At 48.0% G+C, this 19,950-nt stretch overlaps 1 protein-coding gene across 3 annotated transcripts in view; it reads left to right on the top strand.

Annotated features, from left to right (window-relative positions):
• elf1 (E74-like ETS transcription factor 1) overlaps positions 1 to 19,950 on the top strand; it is a 45,931-nt gene that overhangs the window by 2,256 nt on the left and 23,725 nt on the right. Inside the window, exon 1 of one of the 3 annotated variants that reach the window (XM_056600810.1) lies at positions 5,217 to 5,579. The exons of the other annotated variants lie outside the window; for them this stretch is intronic. The gene's annotated coding sequence lies outside the window, so the exon portion shown is untranslated. Of the gene's footprint in view, positions 1 to 5,216; positions 5,580 to 19,950 lie in introns of those variants that run through there. 3 annotated transcript variants of the gene reach the window in all.

The following is a 19,950-nucleotide window of genomic DNA, read 5'->3' as shown; positions in this document are numbered from 1 at the left end:
TCAAAATGAACACATTGCTAAGTATGGAGACACAGAAAATGAAAATGGATGTCCCATTTTCGTGGAGCAACATGTATTTAATCTGGCCACTAATGTTAACATCGTTTTGGTATTTTTCAACATACTATGAATAACCACAAGATGGCAACATACATGTGCCTTGGCCATTGCAGTGTCGTGTTGCGGCAGAACGCCCGAAATTAAGAAATCAACTTGTGAAAGACCAAAGCGTACTTCTCGTTTTTTGTGCTACAAACCCAGGATTGTACCGTTTTCTTTAGAAAGATCATAGAGGAACCGTCGATGGTGAAGTTCCTTAATCAGAGGTTTCTGTGTGAGCACGGCCGGCCGCTCATGTCACCTGAGTTTCAGGTCCTCAGGTGTCTGATTGCTAGGCAGCAGCAGTAGTAAAGCTTTGTCATTGGCTGTGACGTCGCCGGGTGAGGAGACCAGGGAAATTCCACCTGTAACCTCATTCCAGCCCTTGGCTCGCTCCCGGAGCCATGTGACCCGCATAGGTCATAGCTGACGTTCCCATGATTTACTGAATCGATGCAATGAGGACGGAGAAATGCTTCTAGCAAGCCTATCCGGCCTTGATAACTCTTTATCAAAAGATACACTTTATGTATTTATTTAATTTCTTTGACTTTTAAGTAAAGCATTTATGCAATACACTAATTCGTTTTTATAGAATAAGTTTGAATAAGGATGATCTAGCATGGTAAGAGCACTAATTACGTTGTTAGAGGGTTATTGCATCTTTTTATATTATTGGATGCCTAATTGTGGTAGAAGTACATGTAATTTGTCCTTAAGGAGTTGTTCTTAATAATAGTAACTGATTCAAAACATAGTAACCGAATTTCCTGTATGCATGCCAGCGTGTAACGCTATTCCAACACGGCACATTTGACATCTCAAAGGCCCAAAGAGGTTGTAAATGTTTCAATGGCACTTTTGAAGGCGTGTCAGAGAATCTAAAGATAGTTCCCTTTTATAAAGAGGACTCAACCTCTCATATGGACACTTGTCCGTGCTGTGCTACACGCTATATTTCACCATGCCATGCTTATCTAGACACAATAAAGGTACATTACAGATACACATGAGATTCATTCAGAACATCAGTTCTCAGTACACATTGTACTCCGGCCAATGTGTCCTTTGTAACCATGAGCTCGGGCACTTTAGGACTTTTCTTTTGAAAACCAATTTCTTGTTAGTTTCAGTTTTCTTTCCCATGTGTGCGTGCGTGTGCGTGTGTGTGTGTGTGTGTGTGTGTGTGTGGAGGCAATACAGAAAATTGTGAACAGTAGTGTTCCACAGAGTAAATTTAGTGACAGTATAATTGAGTGTGATGTTCTGCCATATGTTTGTGTATGTATTTCTGTGTTTGTCTTTGTGTGTGTGTGTGTGTGTGTGTGTGTGTGTGTGTGTGTGTGTGTGTGTGTGTGTGTGTGTGTGTGTGTGTCGGGCGTGGGAGAAGGGTACACATGACGTTAATTCATTTTGTCCAGACCTGTAGCCCCCAGAGAGAGCTCAGAGCGGCTAGAAGAAGGTCACCCATGTATAATAACACGAGTGGGCGTTGTGTCTTTACCAAGGGCCGCTAAGTCAGACACCCACACACTGCTTGTGTTATTTCTATCTGAATGAAGCTGGGCCCAGTCAGGGCTTGTGAGTCAGCGAGCGTCTGAGATCATCCCCTGGCCCTCAGCGGCTGTGGCTGCTTGGGATTTCAAAGGGCTTCAAGGCATTTCCAAAGTGTATTTATTTATTTTTAACCATCCATATCCGGTGATAGTCTCTAACAGTTCGGTGAGTTACATTCATAAAATGACTCGACAATGTACACATTTTTTAGTACTTGTTGAACAACAAATACTTTGTTACTGGAAACTACCATGGAAGACCTTCAGAGTGCTTCTACCTTTGAAGGATGCTGGAGCCCAAAAGGGTTCAGACCCATAATGTTTAACTCATCCTCAAGCAGCTTGACCACAACACCTAACTAGGTTCTTTCTGAATGCTCCGGTTGGGTTAGGGTTAGGGTTAGGGTTAGAGTTATTGTGTGTGATTGTGTGTGTAGTGTTGAAACAGTGTTGCATTCCAGTAAGTGGAAAACCAAATGCAGACAGGTCCGTTTTTTTAATTCAGGCCTCTCTATATTCAAGTAGTCGACAAAGGACAAACATCAGACTTTTTGTGTAAGCATATTGGACCTACAAAGGATTATCAGTTTACTGTGGCTGGAATTTTGACAAAGTTGCATAGCTGGGACATAGACCCTAACCCTAGACCTAATAGGTTCTTTAACGTCCTCAATGTTCGTCTTACATTCGTGTAGTGCTACAAGTTTGCAAAACAATATTCTGAATTGATGTGATCCTAAGATAGACTAGAATAGTTGAACCATACATCATCAACATTGAACATCACATGTACTGCTTAAAGCTATAGCTCCACTTAAACACTAGTGAACCACACGCAGTAAGGACATGTTGTGAAACAAGGCTGTTTGTAGCTTGGCTATTAGGCCCGTTCTCAGCTGCTGTTTGCAGCAGCAATAATTGTAAGACTCTAAAGGAAAGGCGTGCCCCTTTATTTAGTCAGCCGGGTCACATAGTTGGCACACACACACACATTATTGCTGTTTTGCTGCAGCTCGTTTGTCGTTCTGGCCATGAGGCAAAGGTCCCACACAATGAGACGAGCCCTGCCTTGGAGCAGACTGGATCTCGTTTCAGCTCAGAGCGCATTAACACCTCAAATGTTGTGAATCGTGTATTCATTCTGGAGTATTCAGATTGGATTTGTGACATGAATCTGTGTGTCTGCTCTTTATTACAGGGTTATTATAATTGGTTGTTAATCCTTAAGGCATTTCCTCTTGATTTTAACAGAGAAAGAATATTCATTAGTTTTGTTGAAACAGTTGAGTGTAATCTTGATATCTAACCACACGCTAAGACCTCTGCAAAATCAGCACACAAAGCATTTAGGCTAGTGATAATGATATTCCAGTATAACTTATGGTGTAGCTGCAAAGTTTAAGAGTTTAACAGCTTCGTTAGGGTCATTAGAGTTGAATAAAGTCCATGGCTTCCTATTTCAGGACTCCTTTATAAACGGAGAGACTCTCAGCCTGAGAAAGTAGAAAGAGGAATCTGAGTCTGCTGCTCAGTATTTAGGTCACTGTCAAAAGTGTCTTCTAGGGCAGCGGTCCGCACCCTGACCCCAGGCTAGTGTGTGTGTGTGTGTGTGGGGGGGGGGGGGGGTAGCCAATCAAACAACAGATTGGCCTAAAGTGACGATGCAGCCAAGGAGTCTGTTAAAAGCGGGTTCATTTACCTAAGTTATTAAGTTATGGTCTCGTAGTTCCGCATTATAAAAACAATCAAAGGCTTCTTGACGTCAGAGAACCTGCGTGAGACTGCATGGTCAGTTCCCCGGGGGCGCAAGCCGTGGTATCTATCATTGAGACTGTGCTGCTGTCATTGCCGTTCGCTTAGCTCATCCCTGCTTGCTTCTGTGTAGTAATGTCTAGCAAATGACTGATGGTGTAATCTCAATTAAGGTAGGCCCCTTGTACAAAAATGTCAGAAAGCCAATAATATTTACTCTTAAAATAGAATCTGTTACAGATTAACAGAAAAGGAACAAAAGTTAAAGTTCTGAGTAAGGTTTGTATTGCTTTAATTAATTTGGTAATTTGTATTAAGTAACCCAGGATGTTACTCATGCTGTTGATTTCAGAATATTACTTTGACTTGACCACATTCAGCCTACCCCCTGCGTGAAACGGAAAACAAAAACGTGTACTTTAAGGTGCAACTCACTTCATCTACCACAAACTACCTCTTCCTGTCAGCCAGAAGTGTTACTTCTAATGAAGATGCTTATCAAGCAAGCTGACTATATACTACACTCAGAAACACACACACACACACACACACACACACACACACACACACACACACACACACACACACACACACACACACACACACACACACACACACACACACACACACACACACACACTAGGCCTGCAAACCTGATTTGAAGCAGGATCATCCGGATATCGGTGGGTCTAGGCAGGGAGGGTTGGTAAACCAAACCGATGAATTCCCCTGATTGCCCGACGTGATCTCAGGGCCCTCGTAGAGACAGTCTGTGGCTGAAGGACTTGGACTTAGTGATTATTGTACACATCGTTTCAGCTGAACAGCAGGATGGCTCTTGAACCTCATGTTTGATGTGTGCTTTGGCTTAGGATAAGGCTTGGTTAAGAAACGCTTACACATTGTCAGGTGAGGCTGCTGTATTGAGCTTCACAGTCTCTGTCTCTCTCTCTGTCTCTCTGTCTCTGTCTCTGTCTCTGTCTCTCTCTCTCTCTCTCTCTCTCTCTCTCTCTCTCTCTCTCTCTCTCTCTCTCTCTCTCTCTCTCTCTCTCTCTCTCTCTCTCTCGCTCTCTCTCCCCCCCCCCCTCCCTCTCTCTCTGTCTCTCTGTCTCTCTCTCTCTCTCTCTCTCTCTCTCTCTCTCTCTCTCTCTCTCTCTCTCTCTCCCCCCCCTCCCTCTCTCTCTCTCTCTCTCCCCCTCTCTCTCTCTCTGTCTCTCTCTCTCTCCCCCCCCCCTCCCCCTGTCAGTGAACATCAGGGTTGTTTGATGGTGTGGGGGCTGTATTACCGCCAGGGGGTAAAAACAAACCCCTCCCCCTCCCCCGCCCCCGCCCCCACCCCCACCTCCTCATGCGGACCCTCCACCCCCCCCCGCCCAGCCTGGAGCCCAACCCCCGAGTGCCTCGGACCTGTCCTACTAACACTCCCCCACTCACACGCATTCAGAACGTACGAGCAGGAGGGGAGGCTTTTCACGACACATTATATGGACCGGGATCCTCCTGTCGTCCAAATGCTATAAACTTGATTGCCCCACATTGTCTGGTCAAAGTCTGCAGTGAATGCATACCTGTTCAACTGTATTCATGCCCTGATCCGGCAGAGGAAACTCGAGCCCTCCTCCAAAACAAGCAAGCCTCCTATCATCTATTATGTCGTTTAAGGTGTGGCCTGCCGGTTAGACCTCTCTGCTCTCGCCTCTCCCCTCCCCCCGTCCCCGTCCGCAGCCAATCTGCAGCGGCAGCGCAGCTCACCTGAACCCATTTGAATACCGGAGCCCGTCCTGCGCCCTGATTGGTCAGGTGCGAGCGCCGTACCCTGAGGCTGCTCCGCCAATGGCAGCGGGGCTGTGTGAGTCACGGGGAGAGGACAAGTTGCTTCACTACACTTCTCCTTTTCAGTTTTTAACAACAGCCATTGCAGCCTTCTTTCTGTGACTTTCCCCAGAACCTATATTGTGTTGACGTGTGCAGAGGGCAGCCATTGGTCCACATCTTTAGCCGGGCACTCTCCTCTCCGCTCCCAGAGCAAACCGTGGATTACCTTTTTTTTTATTTTTCTCTTTTTTCCGGTTCCCTTCACATCTTTATTGGTACCGTTTTTTTCTGTGCGCGGCTCCAGAGATCTGACCGTCGTTGCCATGGACCCTGACACCCAGACCCAGACCCTCTGAGGTGAGTCCACGTCCCGGTGGGTCCGAGGGTCTCCTGTATCTTATGCTGCTGATGTTCGTCGGAAATATAACGATGAATTCGCTGATGATGCAAGGGCCGCCTGAAGTCTGTCCTTAACACACCTTAGAGTGGGGTTCAGTGTGTGACCTGGCACGCACAGGACACACCTAGTCCTATTCTATATCACGGGACAGGACCAGAGTAAATAGTGTGTTCTCTGGGTATGCCGGACAGATCTGGAGGTAAAAGCAACCCGTATTTTGAAGCAAATAGCAAAACGCTTGCAATGCTACGACCATGTCACCGACAGGCCACGTGAAATCACGTGTGATGTTATGTTTTTTCACTCCCATAAGATCCACATGTACTGTATTTCTTTTATACACCTGCCATGTTGTTTTCCTCTTATAATCCGTGACCTTATATGGTGCTTCTTAGCCAGGGCAGGAGCAGCGTTTGCAAGCCCCCTGGCCCAGCCCACATGTGTCTTTCTCTGTGGAGCAATACCAGCAATTATGGGTTGGTTCAATTATGTTTCACCTCTCCCGCTCTCCCCCGTTCGATCGCTCACAAACATGTGCTGTTGCCCTCGTACGTTCTGTAGAAGGGGGTCCTCCTCTCTCTGTAGCTCAGCTCTTGAATTAGGGGTTGACGCTTCGAGTCAGGCAAGTTTAGCGCCACGCATTACCATAACCAATCTTATGGGTTCATCAGTGCAGAATGCTGCTCGTCTTGAAATTCGTGGGTCTGGCAGGTTTTCACTCTGATCCATTGTGTGAGTGTTTTGTTGTGGGGTGGCACCTATCCTAGTCTTGTGCGTTCCAGTTCTCTTCTTCTTATTCTTCTTTTTCGTCTTCCAAGAAAGAGTTAAAAAGTAATACGCTCAACGTTGGTGAGCCGAGAAAAAAAACCATGTTTGCAGCAGAGATAAAAAGCATGCTTCCTGTTTCTAGACAGACAAACTTTGTGGTCCACAAAAGACGTTTTGCACACATCACTGAATAAACACTGGCCCGGTTTAAGTGACATTTATACAACACACCCAGTCTCTATTGATACTGTGAGTAAACCCTCACAGTCCAGAATAAAATCCTTAACCTGGACATCTCCTTCCTGTTTTGGATATACCTGTCATACATTAACGTGCCCCATCTCCCAGGCCAGTTGATGATTTCATCTTATTGGCATTTGAGATAGATTTTTGCTGAAATGTATGACGTACACCCTTTGAGGCCTCGAGAGGCAGTAACAAAGGAGATTACGACCGAGAGAAAGAGAGACTCAAAACGTACCAAATCTTCTTGCTTCTTCTCGAGCTTGACAGGAGTTCAGAATGAGAACACACTGAGGTTTGGTCCAGTGTGTTCCCCACCTGTACCTCCATCGGCACTGGACCCCTGGATGAGATATTATCAGTGAAGGGCTCTGTTGTGTCCAATAGGCATGAGTTTGCATTCGGCCGGCCTGTCTAATCATCTTTTATGCCCACCCTGATTTGGCTTGTAAATGAAGCCTCGGGCGGGAGCTGCTGCCAGGTGGGAGCGCACGCACACACACGCACACACACACACACACACACACGCACACATGCACACATGCACATGCACACACACACACACACACACACACACACACACACACACACACACACACACACACACACACACACACACACACACACACACACACACACACACACACACACAGGCTTTGTCTCTCTAATACTCTGACTGATAAGTAAGAAATAGGAGGAAAAGGAGGAGAGGGCAGACAATGGCTTCACACATTGGTTTTTCTTTATTTACCAATTCTACCATAATTACACTACAGTCTGTTCGAGGGGCGTTTCCTTCCCCCACTACAGGTCCACATTTGGCCACTTGAAGGCCTCAGAGTGAGACTGTGAGCCGGAGAAGGCTTACCCATCACGCTCTGTTTCTAACCGGGTTACCAATAAAGGAGGGTAACACAAAACCTGTGTTCTGTGTTAAGGACACAGATAATGAAACCACCTGCTTTATGTCTGCCTGGAAGGGAAACGCACGAAATGTTGTGTGTTGTCCCCTTCAAGGCTATCCCAGGGTGTTCTGGAGGGGGGAACACAGGTATTCTGCAGATTGATGGATCATAGGATCGACAGCACGATAGATGCCTTGAGGAGGAACGACGATGATTAGGATGAATTATTCGTAGGGATAACCCATGCTCCAGGACGAGTTTCATTGTGTTCTCCCTATGAGAACTTACGGTATGAACGGCAGTGAGCGAAACACAGCAAATAAAACAATGCAGAACTATTAGCCATTAGCCATAACCATTAGCTCTCTGCTCTTCTTCTGCTATGATTCATGGCTGTTGTCGAGCAAGGCATTACCAAACCACTAAACAACTGTTGTTTTTCGCATTAGCACGGAGAAGCGGTCGTGATTATCTGTTACAGTGCCCGTGTGTGTGTGTGTCAGTGTGTGTGTGTGTGTGTGTGTCCACATGAAACACAGAGCCAACACCAAGGCAGAACAGACTCCCTGCGTAAATAAGTCAGAACATTCATTGGGCAACGGCAGGGTAGTGTTGAAACTGTCTCATGTGGAACAGGCTGGGACTGGCAGGCCGCTGTCCTGATGGAGCCTGCATGTTGGATCCCAGCAGTGGACTCCGTCCAAAGACCCAACCAGTACAACTCACGATCCTGCAGAATGAGGCTTGCCTTGGTTGTTAGACTGCACTACAAATGAGAATGTTCGTATTGCAATTATTTTTGGGAGGTGTTAAAGTATGCATTCGCAAAGAGCTGGAAGTGATGGGGCTAAATATGTTCTCAAGTCTTAAGTAAGCCTTGAAGGTTCTTAAATTGAATGACTTCATCTCATTCAACTGCACATTTTAGAACCACCATGGTTTTGGGCTTGTTCATCAGAGTGCATCATGGGAGTTCTTGTTGGTGGTACTGTCAGATCAGGAACATATGAAGACCGTAACCAACCGCCTTTATTTTGTCCCATCTCACATGAGAAGCGCTCTAGCAGTTACAAACACGACAACGATGCCCCGTAATGACAATATCAATATCCAGATGATTTACTAAACCTACAAGAAAAAAAAAGACTAACAACATAATATATATTCCAAATGCTCTTATGCTACCAAAATGGCCGCGGCCATTGCAATCTGGCATCGCCATGGATACGCCTTGTGGAGCATCAGCCTTCGCTTGAACCTAAAACCTAATTATCCCCTCCCACCCTTATCCCCTAATATTCCCTTTTTCTTTTCTTCATCTAGTCCCTCAGGACTGGGCAGGGTGTATGTCAACTCCCAGGAGTCTTAATGGCCGGTATTCTGATGATATAGACTATCAGGGCACACCTCTTGATAAAACACTCACACAGGGCTTGTTATGCAACGTATCAACACATTAGGCCGGTCCCAGTCAGACAGGGGGTGTAGAGGGGTGTAAGCCACTAACTCTACACTAATCGCCACTGGTAAAATTTACTACACAAAGCTTGACATGGGCCAATCCAGAATGGAACATAAGCAAAGGCAAATATTGCAGGCACAGGTTGATCAAACAGTTGCACAAGATCACATGTAATCTTCTAAATGACCAGGTGCCCAGATCTGATACGACACAATTCAATTAGAATCGTGAACCGCGGTTACAGAGATAGTTCTCTATGTCTCCACAATATCCAGTCAAAGAAGGACATATACTAAGGTCCGGGCGGCACGTTTACGCGACCATATAATAATTTTCACTACCTTGTTCTCATTCTCATTAATTCTTTTTAAACAAACAAACCACTACCCATAGGTCCACTGTGAGGCAACATGGCCGCCGCCTCCCGCCGCTGTTATCCCAGGTGGTTTCCCCGTGATGACTTGGCAGAAAGAACACAGTACATGCATGCGTCCTTCAGCCCGGCGGATGTGTCACAGCTCCAGCCCAGCGCGCTACTCGCCTCGTGTTTTTTTCCAGTTCGTGTCGGTTCCGCCCTGCATGATGTCATCATAGTGCTTCAGACGCCAGTCTTTGACTCCGAGGAGAGACGCGGCCGGCACACAGTCTCCAGTGGACTGACGACATTTTATATTCATAAATTAATCTGGGGATGAACTATTCATCCCCAGGTTCTCATGGTGCTGGATTACCTGAGTTTCCGTTAACCTCTTAAAGACCACTGTGTACGCGATGGGACGGATGCAGCCGTCCCATCGCTTTTGTACGATGATTTTATATTGAAAGGTTGCAAGGATTTATTAAAATATTGACAACAATGTGTAACATCTCCTATGATACCAATGTCATAAACACTGACATTGAAGGTATTTACAGGTACTCAGGAGTTAATAAGATGATTATATTCAATATCTCTGCAAAGGAGTTCCGGAATTTGGTTCTGTGTCGTCTGAGGCCTTTGGCCAAAGACTCTTCCACGCTGGTGCAATGGAGTCAGAGGCTTGAGTTTCAGTGAGCACCGAGCCTAGGGACGGCTTTGGATGGTCATGGCGTCACAACTCACTCACTGCTGAGTAATGCTTGTCTCAGTAGCACTCAGACATCATCATCATATGGATATTACTATGGATGTGTAACCCTAGCCTTATTTCTTTCATTTGAACCCGATCCAGAGTACAGCTCGGCACTTTATGCCTCTAACTGCTCTCAGAGCATCAGAGGCTTTTCAAAGTGCTGAGATGTAGATGTCACAATGTTGGTTTTGTGGTGGTCACATGGCAGCACATGGTGGTTTCACTGCAACTGAAATGGAAAATCCGGGCGAAAGACGTGTTTTTAATGAAATACTTTGCATTATGTTTCATCAACAAGATGTGCTCACCGACGCAGGCAAACACACACACACACACACACACACACACACACACACACACACACACACACACACACACACACACACACACACACACACACACACACACACACACACACACACACACGCACACACACTCTCCATTGATGGATGGAATAGAAGATGAGAAAGCACATCGACAGTACATTACATTTATTCAGCCGGTCTAATTCTGCACATTCCTAAATCCGTTTTTCTTGATGCTGAAAGATAAAACCATCACAGCTCAGGTAAAGACTAGCGATAAAACAACATTGAACTTGTTTCAAAACACTAGCCGTCTCTGTCTTCCAGGTCCTTAGGTAGCAGACCTAACCATAAAACAAACCCTAAATAAGTGACGTGAGGCAGAAAACAAATACACAACCCGTCATAAAACCTTCTTAAAATCAGTTGACAGCAGTAGACACTATCCCTATCTACCATTATGTCTTCTGGCTTACGTCGTTTCTCTTTTTAACGATGACGCATGACGGACGCATCGACTTCAGATGTGCAGCTGAACAAAAAGTGTTTATAATGCAGCATAATATCATGCTCTGATCGGGGGGGGGGGGGGGGGGGGGTCAGGGACCACAGCCGTCATTCTGGCCCAGAGATGAACATGAAGGCAGGCCTGATCGTTCTCCTGTTAAAGTGAACCTCCCTTTCTGCTCCACCTTTCATTCAAATAACTCCCAGAGCTCCCGGTGGAACACGTGTCTCCAGTAAACAGTCATTTGACTTTCTTCTGAGCTTTAAATTATAAACCGCCATGCCTCAGCTCATCTCACCGTGAAGGGCATCTGGGTCTGGTTTCACGTAGAAAACAATGCTGAGAATTATTCCTAGTCTGGCCGCGGTGATGTGCAGTTTGTCTGCTGTCACCTCGATGTATTCAGTGTAGGATAATTACGTTACGAAGGAGACGTTATGCGGCGCGCCCCTTTGTCTGTTCGGCATACGTGGGAATGCAGGTTGGTTTGTGGCTTGTTGTCGAGCTCGTCCAGCAGCCTGTTAGACGCACAGGCCGTTCTATAGTGACTGAGACCCACCTGCCGCCGCCCGCCCACCAGACGGCCGTCTTTACGGGCCCGCTCCCTCCGTCTGTCGCCGAGCAACAGCCACTCCTTGTTTACCTATGTCTTTCTGCTCGTGGTTCTCATCAGGGTGAGATAAGCCCCGGCCCAAACTGGAGCGGAGGCAAAGGTGGCCACTGGGATACAGTGGGGCTGCTCCCAGTGGTTATGTGGCCCTACGACCCAGTGGTTACATCCAGTGATGGTTGATCGGTCATCCACTCCTCTGCCTCACCGCTATGAGACTCAAGGGTTTGTGATGAGGGAGGAAAAACGATGAATCATTCTAAATGATATCATCGCATTGCATTTTTACCTCAATTATCCCTTTTATACATCATATCGATTTTTCCATTGCTAAACAACATCAACTGAACCTGTTATGTAACCAGAGGCATCCTCTGTGTCTGCCTGACCAGGCAGTTCATGTCCCTTTGCCCTGAGATTGAGGCGCCAATTCCCGACCTTCCATCTCATAATTCCCTCTGTGATATTCTTAGCAGTCTCAAATGTCTATATCATATCTGGCAATTCTTTGAACATTATCCTTATCTATAATTAAGTGAGTTAATGATGTGCTGCCCTTGTTGTTCTTTTATAACTTTTCGTGTAAATACTGCTGAATAAGGGCTGAGGCGTCCTGTTGCCCCTTTTACCTTTTCCTTCATACCTTTAGCATACTTGAATGGTTGTGTGATCATGACAGGACCATGACAGGCATTCTGACAAAGACGCTATACGTCAGGCATTCTTCCGATAACTAATGGTATATCGGAAGGACCTGTTGGTTCAGTCCCACGTCTTTGAAGAAACTCGTACATTCGGCGTCACCTGAGTTCAAGGAATTAGCCGCCTTGGGTCAGCAGAGGAGATATTTATTTTAGTGGCTTTGAGATTAGATTAGCAGCCATTGGACGCTGATCGCGGGAAGCGGCGGCCTAACGTCGTGTAACCTAGCCTGTGAATCAGTGAAACATTCTCCATGCTGCGCTGCTTTCTTGGTTTTTGGAGGCGCTGTCAAGTTGAAGTCCTTTACAAACATGGAGACACTGAGCCAGAAAAGCCTGAGGTGGACACACACCAAACAAAGTGTTTGAATGCGTTGTCTGAATCTGATGTCGACCGTGATGTAGACATCGAGTTCCAATCCAGATCCACCGGCAGCTCCCCTCAGGATAAAACAAACCTCCTCATCAAACCTCCGCGAAGAGGGCGACACCGACTGAGTTGTGTTCCATTGGGTTTGAAGGCGGGTTGCTCCCTCCTAACGTGCGGTCGTGCCGTCCCATGCATACCTCTGCCCCGGTGGACACACGGCGGTGTGTATGTCCAGACCTGTTTGGTATGCAGCGCTCCTCTCTGCTACGCCTCCATCCCCATCCCCGGTTCGACGCCGCCTCCACGCATGCCTGATGCTCCCACCCGAGCCTCCTCGTGGCCTTGTTCATCGTGTACCCTCGCGCTGGGTGGGGCTCAGGAAACATGCAGTCAGACCGTATTTATAGCACAACAATGTGCTAGTTGAGTACCGTGGGTTTTATCTTTACGCTTGGTTGGGTGAATGGTTTTTGCTTCGTGTTGTCGGTGCCATGCTTGCGTTTTGTTTTGACGCCTCCGCCCATCCTGAGATCTCTGCCAGCTCGCCTGTGCTGTGACATGTCCGTGTTGGTAGGAGTGTCAACAGGGGAGGGATGGAGCAGGGCCATTTCACAACGCGCTCCATACAATGGTTCGTTTTTGTTCTTGGACTGTCATGAGGTGTCTCAGTTTGAACACGTTTCTTTCGAGAAGATAGTTTCAAGAGATGAATTTGAATTTGATTAGTTATATTACACACCCGCATGTGCAGGTCGTGGATGAGAATCTATCGCAGAGGTACTCGTTGATTCAAGAGTAGCCTGATTAAGATGAACCAAAGAATGTATGTCAAAACAAAAAGCCCCGTGCATCCTGTGTCACAAGGCCCTGTCGAAGGTGTGCTCAATCACGCTCATGACACACTTTCAGACCAAGAGTTTAACATCTAATACAATTTGAGCTGAAAATATGAATGCAAGAAGTGTGTGCGTGTGTGTGTGTGTGTGTGTGTTCACGATGCAGAACAACCATTATGCAACGCAGTCGGCTCGCACATCGTCACAGGCACAAGCCCTCCAGACGAATCGCATCGCTAACCTTCCTACTCTAAACGTGTGTCCGCTAAAAGACGAGAACTAAGCCCGAAACACCATCAGGATAGCCTCCAAATTCAGCTTTGAAACCTTGGTTTGACTCCCAGAAGGCTGTTTAACAGTAGAAGTACAAAAAACTTGAAAACATGAGGACATCAAGGGTAGAGAGAGAGAGAGAGAGATGTGTTTTCTCAAACCTTGCTTCAATTGCCTGACCTCTTTCCACAACTCTTTACGGCCTCTACCTACTTGAGACATGTGGCCTGTTTCTCTTAAAAGAAGACTTTCAACTAAATGGTTTGACCTGTAAGGCGGTTTACTTAGTGGAATGGCTCTACTATGTCATCTGATAGAGAAGACCTGCTTGTCTGTATTCGCCAAACAGACTTAGATGTAGTTATAGATCAAAGGACCATAATGTGATGATGTTGGAACATGTAGTTATAGTTTCATACATGGCCTGGTGGTATGTAGGTGGCTGGGAGTCATTCCGTGTGATTGGATGATTCAATCGCTACCCTGACATTTGAAAAAATGCGGGGCAGCCGTTCTGTACGTTCATACCACACAGCTCTGGTCTTATATGCATCGCTCCAAAAACAGAGAGGCATCTGTGAAATGCTGCCACGGGAACGACAAGGGGTTTTCTGATCAGTTCTGTAAGACCGAAGGACGTGGGGCTTGCTCCGTTTGTTCAGAGGGGGTGAAGCCACCCCATGTCGAAGCAGACAGTAGTGTTGTGTGTGTTGTGTTGGTTGGGGTTGTGTGTTTTCAAGTCTTGTGCGTTTGCTTTGTGGACGAGGGGGTTTCAGATAAGAAGAGGCAGGGGGTGCGTTCTGCAGCCCTGTGGCCTGCTTTGCAGTTCACCACTATGGTTGTCGTGAACCAGGCCAAATGTGTATGTGCATGTGAGCTAAATGTCTGTGTGCACATGTTAACGTGCAAGGGTGGCTCCTTAACTGAACGTGTGAACTCATTAGCTGGATCCATGGTAACAGGGTTTAGTTTATCTTTGATTTCATCAACATGTAGCTGTACCTGTTAAGGCCTCTGTTTGTATGTTGGTGTCTTGTTGTTATTGAATCCCTCGGTGGAAATTGCATTTAGCTATTTATTTATATTGCAAGAAATGTAATTATTAAAATAGGAACATGAAAAACGTATTTATTAGGAATGAATGAACTACAAAATAAAGCTTTTTGTGGAAGCTGTGACTATCTCACGGTTGAATGTGTCTTGCATATGTTTTCACTAAAGGCTAAATGTCGAGGCCTAAAATAATACAGTATTTTCGGAGTAGCTCAGCAAACGAGAGGGGGAGTGAAATAACTTTCCACACTTACGTCTCTTTTTTTCTCTGAATGTGGTCTAACAGACAGGAAGTAGCAGAACCCACCGCGTGGTGATGCATTTCCTGTGAGCGCTCGATTCACAGGTCAGCCTGTTTCTTTTCCTCTGCACAGCCTCTTTCAACCATAGCTACCGTTTCAGGTAATTCTGCTATTCACATCGTTCTTACCAAGTTCCACCAAACCAACAGGAGATTATCTCCTGTCGCTTGTAACAAATGGGCAACATAATAAAGTTCTTGTGTGAAATGCAGAAAGTCTGTCATACAATCCCCCAAAAGGGTAACTAATCTCAGGGAGCTGCAGTCTCTCCACTGAAGTCTGGACTGGGTGTTGCTCTCCACTCACTGTGCTGAAAGCTGAAGTCAAGTCCTTGTTTTGTCAGCAGTCCCCTGCTCCCAGACCGAATCCTCCACCTCATTAGTTAGTTATTAGCGAGTTAGCGGACCCGGTTGCCTGTCGCAGGAGGGCCTGATTCCCCCCACAGCCCGGGGGAGAGAGTGGAAATTTACAAGAATTGCGAGAGATGAGATTAAATTCCATTCTCCCCCTGAAAGCACACGCTGGAGGTGACGTTTTCCCTCTCGCCTGCCGGTCTCCTGCTGCAGATGGTTGGTATGCTAATCGACCGAGCATGCTCCTCTTCAGACTTTTGCTCATGCTCTTCCACACACACACACACACACACACACACACACACACACACACACACACACACACACACACACACACACACACACACACACACACACACACACACACACACACACACACACACACCTTGACACACACCCACGCACATGTACGCACGCATACACATGAGGAGAGGCATACTTTCACGAGCTGACGTAAGGCTGGTCCCAGCCCCGGTCGAGTACGTCCTCTGCCTGCTGGCCCGTCAGGGATGCCTTGCTCAGCGGTCCCCTGACCCCCTGCTGGGGTCAGGAGGACTGGGGGAGGAGCCAGCGAGTGGTGAGCAACTGAGCAACATGGTAAAACATGTCTCGTTGTGCAACAACGCCACCAGTGAGTAAAGCAAGGACTGCTTTTGAAGTACGTTCTGCAACAGGTATTTGCGTACGTCGTTTAGTTTTATGTCCACAGCAGTAGAGAAAACAACCCTCCCTCCATCCCCTCCTCCTCCACCCTCCTCCTCCCCTCCTCCTCCCCCCTCCTCCTCCCCTCCTCCTCCACCCTCCTGCATGTGTTCTTTTGTCGAGGGTTGAATCAACTCACTTAATTACTGTCGTGCACGGTGTTGCGTTAGCAAACACCTCGTGGGACTATGACCTTTACCATGTTGTATAATTCACCGTCCGCCTCCCGCCCGCAGATTAACTCAGGATCCAGAATCCATGAAGACTTTCCCAGTAGAGTAGAAGGGATGAACCTTCCCTTTTTGGGAACAGTTTTTCTTTTAGCATTTTAGTTATTATTTCACTTTGGGGGGCAGCCGGGAATCTCATTATTTTTGTGCTGTTTTAGCACAACGGCGTCTAATCTTACCCGGGCAGATAGGCTTCCAGAAATAGCGGTGAGGGGCATCTGATATCCACATGAAGCTATCTTCTGCACCACTGAGTCATTTCCTTTCCACAACTCGAAACCGCTTACTTCGGCTTGCCCCGAATACGGTGACCGCGGGAACAGCTCTTTCGCACGGAGCCTTTCCCCTGAGTCTTTTCCTTAGAACCTGAATCACCCCCATAGACCCACTCACTCATTCACTTCAGTTGACTCATACGAAACAAGAAAAGGCTTTTTAGAGGTTTGCCTGCTAAGTTGATGTTGGGCTCAAGATGAACATTCACACACCATTAAGGGCCTGCATCAAACAAACCCCGGCTTGGTTCGGTCTTGATCGATTTACTCATTCGCTGATTGATTCATTCATTTATTGGAGCTGTGACTGTCGTCTGCTGGTGTTCACCGTCGATGTTGACGGTCGAAAGTGTTATCCTGAACACCTCTGCGTACGCACTCCCTTTCCTGTCTAGCCTTGTGGCCTTAAATCCCGGAATAGTTGCGAAATTCCAGGAATTCCCAGAGTCTGTACTGAGCGGCTGACTGGAAGGACCTTCAGGCTTCTTCCTGTCGCTCGGTGGCTCTGGGTCCGCACGAAGCTGCATCTCATCCCGTCCTCTCCTCCTTACCCTCCTGTGGCTCGCCTCATCTCTTCCCGGTGTCTCTTCCCAGAAATGTCACTCCCTGCCCATGACCGGCCCTCGCCATCCTCTCCCGTCCTGCGATCGCCTCACTGCAGTCGCGTTGCCCGAGTCGTGCTGCTCCTCTCGGGGGAACCAACAGCGTGTTTTGTAACCTGAGCTGTAAAAGGCCGATAAGAGTTTTGCCCGGTCCTGTTTTTTTCCCTTGTATTCCCCCCACAATGTTTGCACTCGCACACATCGACGGTGACTCACTGCAGAGTCATTCAATTGGCTTAAATTACCTCCTTTCATGGTCAACAATGAGCTCAGCTGAGGAGGCTGAGAGGAGCGCGGGGCGGAGGGGGGGGCGGAGGGGGGGCGGGGGGGGGGGGGCGGAGGGGGGCGGGAGGGGGGGGTGGAGGGGACCTCGGGCCGGCGGGGGAAGCGGCCAGCTCTTTTGGGAACGCTTGCGTTTGTTCCCGATGATTCCTGACTCTTAATTTGTTGCTAACCCCGCCGCGCCCGCAGGGTACGTGCTGCCGGGCGGGGGGGCGGGGGGGGGCGCTCCACTCGGCCCCTCGGAGGGAGACAAAAGGCTGACACACAATCTACAAAAACAGCTTCGGGGTAACTGGAGGGAGTGGTGGTGGTGGTGGAGGTGGTGGTGGAGGTGGTGGTGGTGGTCGAGGTGGAGGGTGGGGGAGCATCACATTGCTGTAGTCACATGACGTCCCGGTGGAGCAGTAATGTGTGAGCCGTGCTAAAACACTCTCACGACCGGCCCCTCCCAGACACCCGCTCTGCTTGCTGTGCAAAGTGTGATGCATTGGATCAAGCTCCCAAAGCGTCGCTCTCCCCTCCCGGTCTCTTACTCAAGCTCTCCCCCTCGTCCTCCTCCCCCTCCTCTTCCTCTTCCTCCCCCACCTCTTCCTCCTCCTCCTCCTCCTCCTCCTCCTCCTCCTCCTCCTCCTCCTCATCCTCCTCCGCGTCGGGTCTTGCATGCTGACGTAGCGAAGCCTCACAGTCCGGCCTGTGTGTGGGGACAAGGCGGATGTTGTCATGTGCCTCTGGATAATGTGTAGCCTAATGGCTCGGCCATTCTGTTGTATCTCTGCCCTCGCTGAACAGCCCTGCCAACTGGGGCACTGGCACTGGCTTGGGGAGGGTATGACCGATACTGGGACACACACTCACTTAAACTCACGCACACACGCACTTAAACTCACACACATGCAAACGCACATGCATGCAAGCACAAACACAAACGCACATGTACACACACACTGACTTACTCAGACGCTCACACTATCTCTCTAACGTTCACGAATACACACGCAGCCACTCACTCACTCACTCACTCACTCACTCACTCACTCACTCACTCACTCACTCACTCACTCACTCACTCACTCACTCACTCACTCACTCACTCACTCGATCACTCACTCGATCACTCACTCACTCGATCACTCACTCACTCACTCACTCACTCACTCACTCACTCACTCGATCACTCACTCACTCACTCACTCACTCACTCACTCACTCACTCACTCACTCACTCGATCACTCACTCACTCGATCACTCACTCACTCGATCACTCACTCACTCACTCACTCACTCACTCACTCACTCACTCACTCACTCACTCACTCACTCACTCACTCACTCACTCACTCACTCACTCACTACCTCGATCACTCACTCAATCGATTACTCACTCACTCGATCACTCACTCACTCACTCACTCACTCACTCACTCACTCACTCACTCACTCACTCACTCACTCACTCACTCACTCACTCACTCACTCACTCACTCACTCACTCACTCACTCACTCACTCTCTCACTCACTCACTCTCTCACTCACTCACTCACTCACTCACTCACTCACTACCTCAATCACTCACACACTACCTCAATCACTCACACACTACCTCAATCACTCACACACTCACTCAAACAAAGAAAAATCCCACATTCACACACGTACATGTATCATATTGCAACCTGTGAGAAGAAGGGGGAGATAATGAGAGATGTTGAAGTAGCCCTAGCATCATTGTGATATGGATCTATAACAACATGTTTCCCATCCTCCAGTAACCCGACCCTGATTTACCACTTACTATCATTCTGACTCACTACCCTCTTCTCTAACACATCCATTGCACCTTGCCCATTCTGTGTGTGTGTGTGTGTGTGTGTGTGTGTGTGTGTGTGTGTGTGTGTGTGTGTGTGTGTGTGTGTGTGTGTGTGTGTGTGTGTGTGTGTGTGTGTGTGTGTGTGTGTGTGTGTGTGTGTGCGCGTGTGATGTGATGTGTGTGGGAGATCTAAAATAAACATGAGCAGTTCTAAAGAATCCGCCAAAACTTGGCTGTTTATCAAAAAAAAGAATCCCGCCAGAAACAGCCAATAGATTCAGGGCAGCTGTCACATGACCTGATTTCTCTTCTTGTATTTCCAACGCCAGCTCTCGCAGCATATGGCTGCGCCCCGGTGCTGGTGCACACAGGGTGAGCGAGGGGCCCTGGTAGAACCCAGAGCCCCATGTGGGCCCAGTGCGACGCAGGGAGGGTCACCTCGCAGGCCCGCGGAGCCCAGGGACAGACCGGCTCACAGATGGTGTTCAAAGCACTCTTTAACCCGTCTGGTGGCGCGACCCGCGCCCGGGGAGCCCCTGGGTGGTCTGACGTCGGCCCACCCTCCACGGGGCCCAGGGGGGGCACAGGGGGCACGGGGGGCACGGCACCCAGGGAGCTCCAGATGGC

The sequence above is a fragment of the Gadus chalcogrammus genome, chromosome 10, assembly GCF_026213295.1.
Source record: "Gadus chalcogrammus isolate NIFS_2021 chromosome 10, NIFS_Gcha_1.0, whole genome shotgun sequence".
In the NCBI taxonomy this organism is placed as follows: domain Eukaryota; kingdom Metazoa; phylum Chordata; class Actinopteri; order Gadiformes; family Gadidae; genus Gadus; species Gadus chalcogrammus.
This window is presented reverse-complemented; position numbering and strand designations above follow the sequence as displayed.